Below are 17,170 nucleotides of genomic sequence, written 5' to 3' on the forward strand. Positions count from 1 at the left end.
GTGATCACTCCATCCAGAGCTCCCCTAATCTGTACTTCATCTATCAGCTCCTCCCTATTGGTCAAGACCAAGTCAAAGATGTTTTCCCCCCTCGTCACCTCTCGGACCCTCTGTGTGAAAAACCCTCCCTCTATAGCTTCTAGGAAGCGATGTGACCTGGCTGTCACCGCCGAGTGAGTCTCCCAACTAATATCCGGGAGATTGAAATCTCCCATAATTACTGAGTCCCTCCTCCGAGATATCCTTAGAATTTGGCCTGTCAGGACCTTATCCAGGGTCTCAAGATGACCTGGAGGGTGATAACATACCCCCACTGTCAGGTCTCTTTCCCTGTCAAAACCTCTAAGTTTCACCCAGACTGCCTCTACCAAATCCCCATCTGTGTTGCATTCTATCTCACTGCATCCTATCCCTTCCCTGATGTATAAAGCCACGCCCCCCACTGCTCTTTCCCTTCCTGTCCTTTCTAAAATGGACAGGAAGATGATACCCCTCTGTGTTTACATTCTAGTCTTGCCTTTCATCCCACGAAGTTTCTGTGATCCCCACCAGGTCATACCCTCCAATTCCCAGGAGAGCTTCAAGCTCCTCCTCCTGTGGGTGACATGCCTTCATGTCTCCCCAGCTGTTCCTCCCGTGGCTTCAACCTCAACCCTCTGTCTGGAGGGAGACTGTTCCTGGGGGGCCTGGAAAGCTCTCTCAGCCCTCAGGCACCTCACCTCCTCCAGGAGGGTCACCAGCTTGCACCAAGGGCAAGTGTATTCCTGCCTCTCCTGGGGAAGAAGGGCAAACCTGTCACAGCTGTTTTAGCGGACAGCAACACCTGTGACTCCTGCCAAGGCCATCTCCTGGTCTGCCATTGGGAACCCATCCGAGACCCTACCTTGGTCCTCCTCCTTGTCTGTCCTGCACTGCCTCTCACTCGTCCAGTTCTCCCAGACAACACCTCCCCACACACCCAAGGATAAAATAAAAGTTTAAATTGAGGGAAAAAACAAAACCAAACCCCCCTTGCTCCCATGTAAGGGAGTCCTGGGCAGTTCCGGCCGCAGCTAAGGGACACAGACAAGGGACAATGCTGTTGGTGCCACATCCGTTAGCACCACCAACGGCTGAGTTTGGCCTTATAAGCCTCTCAGGCTGGTTGCCCTGCCCCTCTGCTTCCTCCTGGCCCCTCTAGCCTCTCTGGCCCCGCCCCCTTCCTCTCCACTGCTCCTGTCCCTCTGCTCCTCTGCCCAGCTCCTACCTTGTCTTCGTCAGTCCCCTGGCCACCCTCAGCACTTTCTCCCAGCCTCTGCTGCTCTGCCAAGAGGCAAGAGCCAAAAGCAAAAATATGGAACACTTCACGAATTTGCGTGACATCCTTGCACAGGGGCCATGCTAATCTCCTCTGTATTGTTCCAATTTTAGTATATGTGCTGCTGAAGCCCATAAATCTGCTTGATGGGAGATTCAGGTCCCCTTCACTCAATACCTAGTTAAATGATGGAATTCATTTCTACAAGATGGGCATCAATTTGTCTGGCTTTGAAAGGAGATTGGACACATTCATGAAGCAGGATCAGAGGAAGTATGCTTATGTGCTGGGGATCATGGGTGGAAGGATGCTGTTGCACTCATGTCCCACTTTTGGGTTTCCTTTGCGTAGGTGATAGGACACCATGTGGATGTAAAATAACATAGAGGTGGTGTCCTCTTGCTACTCCAGAGGACATCCACAGTATAATTTTTGAGTTAGAAGAACATGTGAAATGAGCTGAAGCCTTATATTTTTCTTTTTTGCCCTTAAGCTTAATAAAACCTAAGAGGATAACTGTGGACAAATGTTGAGCAAATGGCATACCTGATATACCTGCTGGCATACCTGATAAGAACCTTACAAATGATAGGTGGAGTAGGAGGGTGAGCTGTGAACCAGGAACAGCCCAGTTCAGATCTCATTCACAAATTCTGTAACGTGCCTTGGGGATAGCTACCATTTTCTTAGACTCTGCCCTTCATCTGTTTAATGAAGGGGAGATTAATAAATTGTCTTAGCTTACACGGCTGTTGCAGAAGTTCCTGAAACTATGTGTCTGACTATTTTTAAAAGTATGCTAAAGTGCTTATAAAATGTTGTAGGCTTTGTATTGGAGAAATGGTTCATGCCATCCTCCATTCCAGGGGTTCTCAAACTTTTTCAACAGGGGGCTGATTGAAAGGTGCCGGGGGGGGGGGGGGCCCAGGGGGTGGGGGGGGGGGGGGGGGGGGGGGGGGGGGCAGGCACACGGGGCAATGCAGAGGCTTGCTCATGCAGAGATCGTTTTCTCTGAGCGAGTCCCAAACGATCTCCACGTGAGCAAGCCACCACCTTGCTGCCTCGCCACGCATGTGCGGCAAGTCCAAAACCTCTGAGGCGGGCCAGATAAATGGGCATGGTGGGCCGAATTTGGCCTGCGGGCCGTAGTTTGAGGACTCATGCTCCATTCCATAAGGATGGTAGCTGATGAAGCACTCTGTAAGGAAAGCATGGGCAAAGTTCAGGACTTGGAGGAGGGCATCCCCGCCTACCCTCAGGTGCCTTGAACACATTCTGAGCCAAGGAAGTTGTTTCCACTTCCAGAACCAAACTGAGTTCACTGTCCTTTCACTCAAAAGTGCACTCCTAGTACTGGGTACTTCAAGTTTTCCTCATCTAGCAGCCTAATCTAAGGGGGGAAATGATGCTGTTGTTGCTCGTGTAAAGAAGTTGGAAGTCAGACAAATCCCTGTCTTCCATTTGCCCAGTAAATGATGAAGCTGGAGAATAGCAAGTGAGAATGTCAATCACCCCAGCTGCCAGTGTGTTTCCCTCCCCTGCTTTGTGAACCTTAGTTCCAAATATTGAAATTGAAGTTTGAGAAGCAGTCCATCTCAAATCGTCCTTATGAGAGGCCAGGGAAGTGGCAAGAGGAACATGGGGTTGCAAGGGTCCTTGTACATTCATTTATTTAGCTGTTCCTTTGATAGATTTCATTGTGTTGATGTACATTTACATTATCTCCCTCCCTCCTGTGCCCCAAACCTTTCATCATATAATTCAATTACTTTTGCTGCTTCTGGGGTGAGGTTCAATTGGATTTTGCTTTTAATCTGGCTGGACCTTATTATCAGCCTAAAGAGTCTTTTGTTTCCCCCACCTGACTCCCAATCTTATTTCATCTTAAGTTTGAAATGGGATTGGGTATTTTCTGTCAAGAAGAAGGTATATTAGAAAAGAAGAATTGTGGGGTCAAAAAAACAAGATTAGGATCTCCTAAATTTCTCCTAGACTTATTCAGAAAATGTGGAATTGCCCAGTTGAGAAAAGAAAATAAATTTCAATAAATCTTCCTTTTTAAAATCGAATGAAAGTATTATATCATTTTTGTATAATAATTTTGTAGAATTTTGAAAAATCCTTCATTTTTAGGACCCACTTTAGTGATGTTGGCAAAAAGTTATAAAAATGTAGCTGGGGAAATGCCAACAGGAAACTACTGGGAGACACTGTGGTCAGCTTTGCTCTGAAGAAGAAACATTATTTAACTACTGGAAAGCTCTAGGGTCCTGTACTAAGTTGAAAGGACAAGCCTTTTCAACTCAAGGGCCAAATTACATATCAGAGAATTTTTTCAAGTCCACATTTCAGCAATGGGCAAGCTAAAGGTGAAAGCGGACTGGAAAAATCTATTTATATTTCTGCAGTTTAAAATAGCAAGCTTGAACAGAAAGTTTGTTTAAAATAAGTATAGCAACATGGTTCTGCCCATTCAGAAGTAAGCAGGAAGGAATAACTCAGCAACACTGTGAAATACCACCTCTCTTGTTTCCTCTAGCTCTTCTTAATTATGTTTTATTGGACTGTTCTGAATTTCAATTGCAATTGTGTTTAAGAATTTTATTACTGTCTAGGTTACATGTGTCTCCTTCATTGGATCACTGCCTTGTCGTGGCGAAGGGGCTTGTGTAGCTCAATGAAGCTATGAGCTATGCTGTGCAGGGCCATGCAAGATGGACAGGTCATAGCAGAGAACTCTGACAAAACGTGATCCGCTGGAGAAGGAAATGGCAAACCACTCCAGTATCTTTGCCATGAAAATCCCATTGTTGTTGTTAGTTGTGAAGTCATGTCTGACCCATCACGACCCCATGGACAACATTCCTCCAGGCCTTCCTGTCCTCCACCATCCCCCGGAGTCCACTCAAGCTCAGACCAACTGCTTCAGTGACTCCATCTAGCCACCACATTCTCTGCTGTCCCATTCTTTTGCCATCTATTGTTCTCAGCATTAGACTCTTCTCCAAGGAGTCCTTCCTTCTCATTAGGTGGCCAAAGTATTTGAGTTTCATCTTCAGTATCTGGCCTTCTAAAGAGCAGTCAGGGTTGATCTTTAGGACTGACTGGATTGATCGCCTTGCTGCCCGCTAGTGGAGGAGATAATATTCCAGCTCAGCTATTCAAAATCCTAAAAGACGATGCAGTTAAAGTGCTACACACAATATGCCAGCAAATTTGGAAAACTCAACAGTGGCCACAGGATTGGAAAAGGTCAGTTTACATTCTGATCCCAAAGAAGGGCAATGCCAAAGAATGTTCAAACTACCGCGCCATTGCACTCATTTCACATGCTAGCAAAGTTATGCTCAAAATCCTACAAGCTAGGCTCCAGCAGTATGTGGACCGGGAATTACCAGAAGTACAGGCAGGATTTCGAAGAGAGAGAGGAACTAGAGATCAAATTACCAATATACGCTGAATCATGGAGAAAGTTAGGGAGTTCCAGAAAAACATCTACTTCTGCTTCATTGACTATGCTAAAGTCTTTGATTGTGTGGATCACAACAAATTGTGGCAAGTTCCTAAAGTGATGGGAGTACCAGACCATCTTATTTGTCTCTTGGGAAACCTATATGCGGGTCAAGAAGCAACATTGAGAACTGGGCACAGAACCACTGATTGGTTCAAAATTGAGAAAGGAGTTTGGCAAGGCTGTATACTGTCACCCTGCCTATTTAACTTATATGCAGAGCACATCATGAGAAAGGCAGGGCTCGATGAACCACCAGTTGGAATTAAGATTGCTGGGAGAAATAATCGAGATATGCTAAAGACTATAGAATGTGGGGCTTCTATAAGGAGTTAACAGCATTTGACCATGTGATTTTCAAATCAGATGAGAAAATGATTAAAAGATTGTATAATCTTCTACTAGATAGGAGAATGGAAGATGAACAGGTTAAGGAAACTATGATAACGTGGGCACAAAATTTTGGATTTGATGTTGAATTAGAGAAATGGCAAAAGCTGTGGGAAAGAAATATTAAAGTAACATTAGCAACTTCATACAAAGAAAACCTGTATAAAATGTTTTATAGATGGTATTTGTCGCCAAATAGGTTAGCTAAGATGTTTCCAAATATGTCAAATGGATGTTGGAATTGTAAACATAAACTGGGTACTTTTTGTCATATGTGGTAGACCTGTGATAAGGCAAAAAAGTATTGGATTAAAATACACAAATGGCCTGAGGAAATGTTACAATAATCTCTAACATTTAAACCTGAAGTTTTCTTAGTAGGCATTGTACCTGATGATCTTAAGAAACAAGCAATGTATTTGACTCTACATGTAACTACGGCGGCGAGGATTGCATTTGCACAACATTGGAAGAATGAAGAGCCACCTACCGACGAACTGATTCTAAAAAAGATCTTGGACTGTGCCGAAATGGACAGATTGACTTTGTCTCTGAAGGAGAAAGAAGATACAGACTTCTATCAAACTTGGGATTTTTTAAATCATTGGCTAGAGAAACGGGACTATGCATAGATTTAAATATGTTTATAGATTAACATAAAAAGACAAAATGTGTGCGGCTGACCCAGCAGGGCTGATGTTCTCGATGATTGATGTTCTTTTTAGATTCTTTTTTGTTAGGTTTATGAAGAATAAAACTTATTAAAAAAAGATTGGTGGGAGAAATATCAACAACCTCAGATATGCAGATGATACCACTCTAATGGCAGAAAGTGAAGAGGAACTAAAGAGCCTCTTGATGCGGCTGAAGGAGGAGAGCGCATAAGTTGGCTTGAAACTCAACATTAAGAAAACTAAGATCATGGCATCCGGTCCTATCACTTCCTGGCAGATATAGGGGAAGAAATGGAGGTAGTAACAGATTTTATTTTCCTGGGCTCCAAGATCACTGCAGACAGAGATTGCAGCCAAGAAATTAAAAGACGCTTGCTCCTGGCGAGGAAAGCCATGGCAAATCTAGACAGCATACTAAAAAGCAGAGACATCACCCTGGCAACAAAAGTGCGTATAGTCAAGGTTATGGTTTTCCCAGTTGCTATGTATGGCTGTGAAAATTGGACCACAAGGAAGACTGAATGCCGAAGAATTGAGGCCTTTAAATTGTGATGCTGGAGGAGACTCCTGCGAGTCCGTTGGACCGCAAGGCGATCAAACCGGTTTAAAAGAAACATTTTATTAAAGATCTTTTTATCTTAGTGAGTTAGAGCCTGTGTACCTCAAGTGTGCCATATGCCTTAAACCCTGAATTTACTAGAGAAGAGCATAATAGATCATATTAACATTTTAAAGAATCTTTCCAATTATTCACACGATTTAGCATATTAAATGAGCTTACCTATACACTATAATTTGCACAGTCATTATTGTTCAGGAGTGCTTACTGCCTTCCATTTAGTGGCTACTAGTTTTTGAGCTGTGTTCTCAGTTACTTGGTGAGTTTCAGTTCTTACACTGTCTTTAAACATAGAATGATTTTGACAATAAGGCAAAGCCTGCTGTGCTGGTTTCTGATTATGATTATGTGTACTGATTATGTTCAGGCATAAAGTGCTTTGAAGACTGTAGGAAGTATCCAACTCTGATATTAGGTTTGTATGAATGACATTGCACTGACATAAACTAGTTCTGGACTATGCACAAGATAATCCAACTAAACATAAATCTTTCCAGCTGCTCTGGCATAACGCTTGTGCTACTGCTTGTTCAAGACTTTGCTAGCTCTGTTTGAGTCTGCTGAATGACATCATGGATACTTCCACATATGTCTGGGTTCTGCTAAGGTTAATAGGTTTAGGGCATGATCCTGTACCCACTTTCCTGAGAATAGGTCCCACTGAGCTCAGTGGAACACTTGTGAGTAGAAATTTATACAGTTGCATTTCTACTAAATAAGCCATCAACCGACAGCGATATTATGGGTACAACTTTCAGTAACTTTAAATGTATGATTGAATAAGTTTTATATAGTTATATGTTACATGTTTCTTTTAATTCCCAGCAAACCAGCATTTCCTTGTATTGGTAAAATTGTGTGTATGTGATATGCAAGGTGAATTTAAAAGCAGCTGGATGAACAGGTGTTTTGCTCTTGGTGGTTAGTTTTTTCTGTGTAATTATAGGACAGTCCAAGATCAATCCAGCTACACAATAGCCTTTAATATGCCTATGCTCCATGAAGAGTAGTACAATACAAAAGAGAAGGTGTTAAGAAAGAAGAGGTAAAACTGTCCAATTACTACTATTGCTGTTTATTTCGATCATGATTTAGAAAACACTGCAGGTGCAAATGGGAGTGCCTCAGCAGGTCTCAGCTTTATCCAGAGAAACAACTGCTGGTTTCTTCCCCTCCCTTTTCTCCAGTCACACAAAAATACAGCAGCAACAACAAAAAAAAGTACTCCCAGTATTATGGAGAGCCAGTGTGGTGCAGGGATTAAGAGCATGCGGCTGGGACTCAGAGGATTTGGGTTCTAGTCCCTGCCCAGCCATGGAGTCAGCTGGGTGATTTTGGGCCAGACTCTCAGCCCCGCCTACCTCTCAGGGTTGTTGTTATGGAGATAAGATTGAGAGCAGGAGGAGGAGAATGATGTAAGATGCCTTGAGTTCTTTAAAAGAAAAAGGCAGGATATCAGTCTAAGAAAGACAGACAGATTCTGCTTAATGAATGCAACCAAGCTGGTTCACCGATACAATCCCACCAGGTTGTTAATGAATACAGTTCTTCTGTCACCTTGTAACTTCTCTATTTATTCATATATGAAGATGATAGAGTAGCAGCATTCAAATTTAACTAGCATTAAAGAGAGTGATGATACCATTATCATGGCCTTTCCTCACTGATCACATGCTTGCTGTAAGCCTCCCTTATTGTAAAAACCCCTGGATGAAGTAAGTCAAGAAATAAGCCTCTTGTAAAACATAGAAACAGAGCGAGTCAGAAGGGATCTCCCGGGCCATCTAGTCTGACGCCCAGCTCCAGCCAGCTCCGCTCATGACATGCCCGCCATGTGCATGTCCAGCCTATCTTTGAACACCCTCACCAATGGGGCCTTAATGACCTCCCGTGGAAGCCCATTCCATACCCTCGGGGTCCTAACTGTCAGGAAGTGGTTCCTGGCATCCAAATGGAACCTTGGCTCCCTGAGCTTTGCTCCGATGGATCGCATCCTGCCTTCCTCTGCAGGGGAGAACAGGTCTCTACCCATCTCCATGTGACATCCCTTCACATACCTGTATGTCGCCAACATATCCTCTCTGAGTCTCCTCTTCTCCAGGCTGAAGAGACCCAGTTCCCTCAGTCTTGCCTCATACGGCATCCCCTGCAAACCGGCCACCAACCTTGTGGCCCTATGCTGCACTGACTCCAACCTGGCTATATCCTTTCTATAATGAGGGGCCCAAAACTGAGCACAATACTCCAGTTGCAGGCACACCAGGGTTGTATAGAGTGGTAGTAATACCTCTCTCGATCTAGAAACCACACTTCTGGCTATGCAAGCAAGAGTGGTGTTTGCCCTCTTGACCACCGCATCACACTGCTAACTCAAAACCTCCAGATGTATTTGTGTTTTATGTCTTTGGCCTGTTCTCCAACCTTGTGAGATGGAAATCATTATTTGTTCGCTTATCTGTTTAAAATTATTATCAAGCCACCTGTAACCCTAACCTTGAAGGATTGAAGGAGGATGATTCCCTACCTGGACTGGGACAATTTGCAGAAGAATGCATGCTGCAAACAGCAGGCGGGCAACCTGCTGAACATTTTCCCAGCCTGGCCTCTGTTGAACTTTAGGTAATGAGTCCCTGTTTGTGCAAAGGGGACTGCTTTGTTTTTTAAAAAATGCACCCATTTGCAGCCCTCCTCCATTAATATATTTTTTTAAATCCACTAGGGAATGCCCCACCAAAGTACTACAGGGCACTTTGAAGGGGCATATCATACCTGCCTATTAAGGTGATTGTTACTACAGGCACTTGCCATCTCAAAAAAGGAAGGGGAAGAGGAGAAAAGATAAGGTCTGTGATTGCTAGCTGAAATTGTGAAATGAGCTAACACTGCAGAGATGGGGGCAGGAGTTAGTATTTTTAATATTCATTTTCTAACTTTCCTTGAAAACTGACAAAACTGCAAAAAGAAACTTTGCACCAGTAAACATAAATTAGGTGGAAGGGATCTCCATGATCTTCCATTCCCCCCCCCCCCCGTTTTTTTAAAAGTCTGTCTAATCCACCTTTCCAGTGCATCAAAATTAAAATGACAATTTTGAATACAACCAAAGGAAACTGTAGTAAAATAAATAAAATTGAAGTGCACATCCATACTAGCACAATCATCATGCAACTCTGGTATGCACACCTTAAATAATTTTCAGTTAAGAGAGTTCTATAAATGGAATAGAATTTTTGAAAATATTGTTATAGATTAACTCTAGTACTGATGCTTTGTTGTTATTGTAAGTTGACTTAAAATGAATAGAGCTACTTAAGTATATGATAATTGTGACTAGAGTCAAAACTGCTTAAAATGGAAAGCAGAAGAAATTAAATTATTGAAGATTGGAAAAATAAGTTAGTTGAATTGCAGTAATGGTGACACTAACCAATCATGTAAAAAGATAATCATCCAAAGAAAATGATAAGTGGACATTGTACTTTACACAACTTCTTTTAAATGGGGATAAAGACAATGGAAAAAATATAGGTTAAAAGGGGACAGAATTTCCCCTCTTTTTTATTTTTTATTTTTAAACAGAAAAAACATAAATACAACATATCACAGCAATAACAATATAACATAACAAAAACACAATAATTAAAAATAAAGTGCCCCCACCGCCCCAGAGACCAGTACTACCACCACTTCATTCACATATTATAACAATAATATATAATATACTTCAATTATATCCATTTCCCTTCCAGAAATTCAATTTTGCTTAGGTTTACAACCTTTGCCTTCTGTCAGTACTGCTTTTACAAAATCTCCTCCAATTTCATTATATTTATTTGCTTTCATTAACCCTTTTTTAATTTTATTTCTGTCATCAGTTTATCATTAATTACCATTTTCCATATTTCATTATACCATTCATACCTTTGCAAAACTCAATTCTGTTTCCAATATTTAACTATCACTAGCCTAACTGCCATTATCAAACTTAAAATCATTTCTTTCTTAGCTTCATTTATATCTTGTTTTTCAATCAACAGTAATAACACAATTCTTGGTGACATTTCTAAGTCTATATCTAAAATTTCTCTAATTTCCTTAAAAACCTTATTTCCAAATCTTTTGTATATTTTCACAATCCCACCACATATGTCCATAAGTTCCAATCTCTTTACCACATCTCCAACATATATTAGAGTATTTGTCATCAATTTGATTTAACTTAACTGGTGTTAAATACCATCTCCATATCACCTTGTATTCATGCTCTTTAATTATAACTGACATATTTTTATATACTCTTCTAATCCAAATATTCTTCCAGTCTTTGTCTTTTATTTCACCTACATCCACTTCCCGAAATGATTTTAAACTTTTTGTCTGATCCCCTAACTCCATTGTTGTTATTAGTTGTGAAGTCGTGTCCGACCCAGCGCACCCCCATGGACAATATTCCTCCAGGCCTTCCTGTCCTCCACCATCCCCCGGGGTCCACTTAAGCTCATACCAACTGTTCCAGTGATGCCATTTAGCCACCTCATTCTTTGCCGTCCCCTTCTTCTTTTGCCATCTGTTGTTCCCAGCATTAGGCTCTTCTCCAGGGAGTCCTTCCTTCTCATTAGGTGGCCAAAGTATTTGAGTTTCATCTTCAGTATCTGGCCTTCTAAAGAGCAGTCAGGGTTGATCTCCTCTAAGACTGACCGGTTTGATCGCCTTGCAGTCCAAGGGACTCACAGGAGTCTCCACCAGCACCACAATTCGAAGGCCTCAATCCTTTTGCCTTCAGCCTTCCTTATGGCCCAACTTTCACAGCCATACATTGCAACTGGGAAAATCATAGCCCTGACTAAACGCACTTTTGTCGGCAGGTTGATGTCTGATGTTAGTATGTTGTCTAGATTTGCCATGGCTTTCCTCCCCAGGAACAAGTGTCCCAATTTCTTGGCTGCAGTCCCTGTCTGCAGTGATCTTGGAGCCCAGGAAAATAAAATCTGTCACTACCTTCCATCTATCTGCCAGGAAGTGATAGGACCGGATGCCATGATCTTAGTTTCCTTAATGTTGAGTTTCAAGCCAAATTTTGCTCTCTCCTCCTTCACCTGCATCAAGAGGCTCTTTAGTTCCTCTTCACTTTCTGCCATGAGAGTGGTATCATCTGCATATCTGAGGTTGTTGATATTTCTCCCAGCAATCTTAATTCCAACTGGTGATTCATCTAGCCCCGCCTTTCTCATGATGCACTCTGCATATAAGTTAAATAGGCAGGGCAACAGTATACAGCCTTGCTGAACTCCTTTCTCAATTTTGAACCAATCAGTAGTTCTCCATGATCCAGCGTATGTTGGCAATTTGATCTCTAGTTCCTATGCCTCTTCGAAATCCTACCTGTACTTCTGGTAGTTCTCAGTCCACATACTGCTAAAGCCTAGCTTGTAGGATTTTGAGCATAACTTTGCTAGCATGTGAAATGAGTGCATTGGTGCGGTAGTTTGAACTTTCTGTGGCATTGCCCTTCTTTGGGATCAGAATGTAAACTGACCTTTTCCAATCCAGTGGCCACTGTTGTGTTTTCCAAATTTGCTGGCATATTGTGTGTAGCACTTCAACTGCATCGTATTTTAGGATTTTGAATAGCTGAGCTGGAATATTGTCTCCTCCACTAGCTTTGTTGTTGCTCAGACTTCCTAAGGCCCATTTGACTTCACATTCCGGGACGTCTGGCTCGAGGTCAGTGATCACCCCATTGTGGTTACCAGGGGTGTTAAGTTCTTTCTTGTATAGTTCTTCTGTGTAATCTTATCACCTCTTCTTAATCTCTTCTGCCTCTGTTAGGTCCCTGCCATTTTGGTCCTTTATCATGCCCATCTTTGCATGAAACGTTCCCTTCATATCTCCAATTTTCTTGAAGAGATCTCTGGTCCCTCCCTATTTATTGTTTTCTCTATTGCTTTGCACTGTTCATTTAAGAAGGCATTCTTATCTCTTCTAGCTCTTCTCTGGAATTCTGCATTCAATTGGGTGTATCTTTCTCCCTTGCCTTTCACTTCCCTTCTTTCCTCAGCTATTTGTAAAGCTTTCTCAGACAGCCATTTTGCTTTCTTGTATTTCTTCTTCTTTGGGATGGTTTTAGTTGCTACCTCTTGTAGTGTGTTGCAAACCTCCATCCATAGTTCTTCAGGCACTCTGTCTATCAGATCTAATTCCTTACATCTATTTGTCACCTCTGTTGTATATTCATCAGGGATATGATTTAGGTCATACCTGAGTGGCCTAGTGCTCTTCCCTACTTTCTTTAATTTAAGCCTAAATTTTTCAACAAGAAGCTCATGATCCGAGCCACAGTCAGCTCCTGGTCTTGTTTTTACTGACTGTATAGAGCTTCTCCATCTTTGGCTGCAGAGCACATCGTCAATCTGATTTCTTTGTTGACCGTCTGGTGATGTCCATGTGTAGAGTCGTCTCTTGGGTTGTTGGAAAAGAGTGTTTGCTATGACCAGCGTATTCTCTTGGCAAAATTCTACCCGCCTGTGCCCTGCTTCATTTTGTACTCCATTAATATAATTCCATTAATATCCTGTAAATTTTGGCAATTCATCCTTTACTTGTATATTCTTCCTCAGTCTCACATTCTTTTATAATCATTTCAAATTTTGTTTATTGTCTTTCTTCCTCTTTAAATTTATCCTCCAGTTTAATTTCACCTCTGGCAATATATTCCTTAATTGTATTATATTTTTATCTTATTTTTCCAGTCTTCCTATCTATATATATGGTTATTTTTTTAATTTATTAATCCAATTCTTTACTTCTGTTTTTGGGAATTTCTCCATTTCACCCACTGGTGTTAATGGAGAAGTTCCCAGGATTAACTGTTGTCTCCATTTTTCCCATACTTCCATCGTATTTTTTAAAAAGGGATTTTGAATTCTCTTAATAATCTTTTTAATATCCTTTTTAAACCAATATGTCTCTATATGATCACCTATTTCTTTTAATTTGATATCACTCCATATTAATTCTTTATTTTGGGCCATAATATCTGAAACTATCTTTAATTGGTTTGCAACCCAATACTTTTTAACATCATGAATGCCCAGCCCTTCCTTTTTTTTTTTTTTTTTTTGTGATTCATACCATAGTGCTTTACTTACTCTTGCTCTTTTCCCTCCATTACAATAAACCTCCAATAATTTCTGTATTTCCTTTAATTCTTGATCATAAAACCTGATTGGGACCATCCAAAATAAAAAATTAATCTTTGGCAGAATTTTCATTTTTGTTACTGCTATTCTTCCAAACCATGATAATTTTACCTTTTCATATTTTCCTCTATTATGTCCTTTTTCATAATTTTTTTTATTCTTGACTATCTTTTGGAATATCATTTCCTAATATCTAATATTATCTACTATTTTTAATTTATATTTTTCTTTTAATATATCCACTTCTTCACTATTATGATTATATAACATCATTTCGGATATTTCCCAATTAACTAGCAATCCACTATATTTCCCAAATTCCTTTAAATGTAAATATAGTCTCTCTATAGTATTTATTGGGTCTTGAAATGTTAGCAATGTGTCATCTGCAAATAAATTAATTTTGATTTCCTGATGTACTCCAATTTCTTCTATCTGTGCATTATTTCTAATTGCATTTGCCAATATTTTTACCATTAAAGCAAATAATATTGGGGATAAAGGACAACCCTGTCTCGTCCCTTGGCTTAGGATTATTGTTTCTGTAATACCATCATTTACAATTATTTTTGCCGTATTTTCTGAATATAATTGATTACTTTCTTAAACTTTAATCCAAATCCCATCTTCTCTATTAAGATCTTCATTGTTGGCCATTCCACACAATCAAAGGCCTTAAATATAACAGTGGTACCTCAGCTCACAAATGCCTCCATTCACGACCAAATCGAGGAGATGGCCGTGATCATGCAGGGATCGGGATGACGGGCGTGTGCAGGGATGACGGGCGTGGTTGCGGTCATGCTGGGGGGTGGGGGTGGGGGAGATGGCCGCGATCTTTCTTGTTCTTTGTCACTTTTCTTCTTCACATTTTTCTGATTAAAAAAAAATAGTTACAGAAATGATTAACCTCATTTACATTGAACCTTATGGGGAAATTTAATTTCACTCATGACCAATTTGGGTCATGACCAGAGTCCTGGAACGGATGACGTTCATGAGCCAAGGAACCACTATATCTAATGCTTATATTATTTTGCTTTATATATTTTGCTTCTCAATATAATAGTTAATATTTAAAACTCTCCTTACCACATCTGACATTTGTCGACCTCTTATAAACCCACATTGATCATTCCTTATATATTTATCTATAAATTTATTCAATCTACCAATATCGCTGTAAAGATCTTAGCATCTTGGTTAATGAGAGATATCGGTCTATAAGATCCAGGGTTTGTAAGGTCTTTATTGGGTTTTGCTATTAATACTATCATGGATTGTCTCCAAGTGCATGGAATTGTTTCTCCTTCCATTATTTTATTAAACATTGTTTTCATTTTAGGGACTAATATTTTTTTAAAAAAATTATAATATTCAGCACCCAATCCATCAGATCCTGGTGCTTTACCTATTTTTAATTTACTTATAACTTCCAATAACTCTTCTTCTATTTGAGTTTCCATAATTTCTTTTCAAATTTTACACTTTAAATTCTTTTCTATATATTTTTGGCTTTCTTTCAAATCTATTTCATTTCCCTTATATAATTTGTCAAAAAACCTTTGGAAAATTAAAATTTTCCTTTCACCTTATTACATCTTTCCCCTTTTTCGTTCTTTATTACTCCAGTCAATTTTTTTGCTTTTTTGACTTGTGTGGCTCTGGCCAGCATTTTAGAATTTTTATTACTATTTTCATAAAATTCCCTTTTCAAGTAAATTAGATTTCTTTGCACTTGTTCTAATTCATTATTTTGTATTTCCTTTCTTTTTGCTGTTAATTCTAACATAATTTTGTTTTCTCTACTTTTAATATATTTTTCTCCAATTCTTTAACTACTTCTTCTAGTCTCTTTATATGTTGCTCTTTTTGTTTTTTGTTTTAAATATATGAATATTTTATTTATAGCCCTCTTACCCCTGCTTTCATTGTATCCCATATTACACTTCTATTACTACCTCCTTTTTCATTTATTTCCCATGTTTCTTTTAATTCTTTTTCCATTTTTTCTAAAATCTTCTCATTTTTAAAAATCCATAAATCTATTCTCCATCTATTTGCCTGTCTATAATCACATTTTATTTCCATTGTTATCAATGCATGGTCTGATATTTTAATTACTTTTATATCTACACTGACTATCTTGGACATTATTTCTGATGTTACTAATATATAATCTATTCTTGTAAAATTTTTAAGTCTATATAAATAAAATGTATAACTTTCCTGGTCCCCATTTAATTCTCTCCAAACATACGTAAATCTGTTTTCATTAATAAATGTACTTCAATCTGTATTCTTATATTTTATATCTAACTTTGATGGGTTAGATTTATCTTTTTCTTTATCCATAACCATATTATAATCACCCACCATTATCACATATCCTTTTTTTTAACTCTTCTATTTTTTTATATACCTTGTCATAGAACTCCCTTTGATTTGTATTAGGTGCATATATATTAGCTAACGTCACCCTTGTCCATGTATCAGACCTTGTATTATAAGAAATCTCCCCAAATGATCCTTTTTTATAGCTTTTATTTTAAATTCACATCTTTTAGCAAGAATAATTGCAACACCTCTTGCTTTTGAACTACCATACGATTTCTCATATACGTCTGCCCAGTATAAATTTAGTTCATTTACCCCATCTTTCTTTTGATGCATTGCTTGTAAAAATATAATATCTGCTTTTTCTTTATATAAAGATTTTTCAATTCTGGGTCATTTATGTCTTTCTCCTAAGCCATTTACATTCCAAGACACAATCTTCAGTGTTTTTCCCATTCTTTCAATACATTAAATGTTCTTTTTGGTCTCCAAATGTGATAAAATAAACACTCTGACAAAATAAACACTCTGACAAGACCATAACAACCACCCAAATCAGCTCATCCCTACCCCCACCATATTCCCCACCACAATACTGTATAAAAAGCCCCCTTGTCCATCTTCAGGAGCTTCTCTTCTCCCCACCATTTTGGGCTTCTGGGGGGGGGGGGGAGAGGAGCCTTCCCTTCATAGACCCCAGACACCCATTCCACCCTCCCCAATCATCTATACCAGGGGTCCTCAAACTTTTTCTAAAGGGGGCCAGTTGACAGGGGCCAGCGGTGGGTGCAGACCGCCAAGGCAGTGCCGGCAGGGGGGTGACAGCCAGTGAGGGGGTGGGACACGCATGCGTGCTCACGTGGGGCGAGGTGCCGGCTTGCTCGCAGGGTGATCATTTTCTCTGAGTCCAAAATGATCTCCCCTTGAGCAAGCTGCGGCCGGACGTGCACAGCGAGGTGCCATCTTGCTCACGAGGAGATCGCTTTCTCCGAGCAAGTTCAAAATGACCTCCTCATGAGCAAGCTGCACGCCCACACCTGTCGAGTGCAAAACCTGTGGGGCGGGGCAGTTATATGGGCATGGCGGGCCGGATCTAGTTTGAGGACCCTTTTATACCCTTTTATTCTGCACTCAAAATTCTCT

General features: G+C 40.1%; 1 protein-coding gene and 1 non-coding gene across 6 annotated transcripts in view; one reads left to right on the forward strand and one right to left on the reverse strand.

Moving 5' to 3' along the window:
- Nucleotides 1-17,170, forward strand: part of PLEKHM3 (pleckstrin homology domain containing M3) — a 130,712-nt gene that overhangs the window by 90,851 nt on the left and 22,691 nt on the right. The gene's annotated exons all lie outside the window — the stretch shown is intronic.
- LOC123024442 lies at nt 1,328-1,430 on the reverse strand. The gene has a single exon (XR_006414923.1). It is a non-coding gene; the product is annotated as a U6 spliceosomal RNA (small nuclear RNA).

The sequence above is a fragment of the Varanus komodoensis genome, unplaced genomic scaffold (assembly GCF_004798865.1).
Source record: "Varanus komodoensis strain SLA01 unplaced genomic scaffold, ASM479886v1 scaffold23, whole genome shotgun sequence".
NCBI classification, from domain to species: Eukaryota; Metazoa; Chordata; class Lepidosauria; order Squamata; family Varanidae; genus Varanus; species Varanus komodoensis.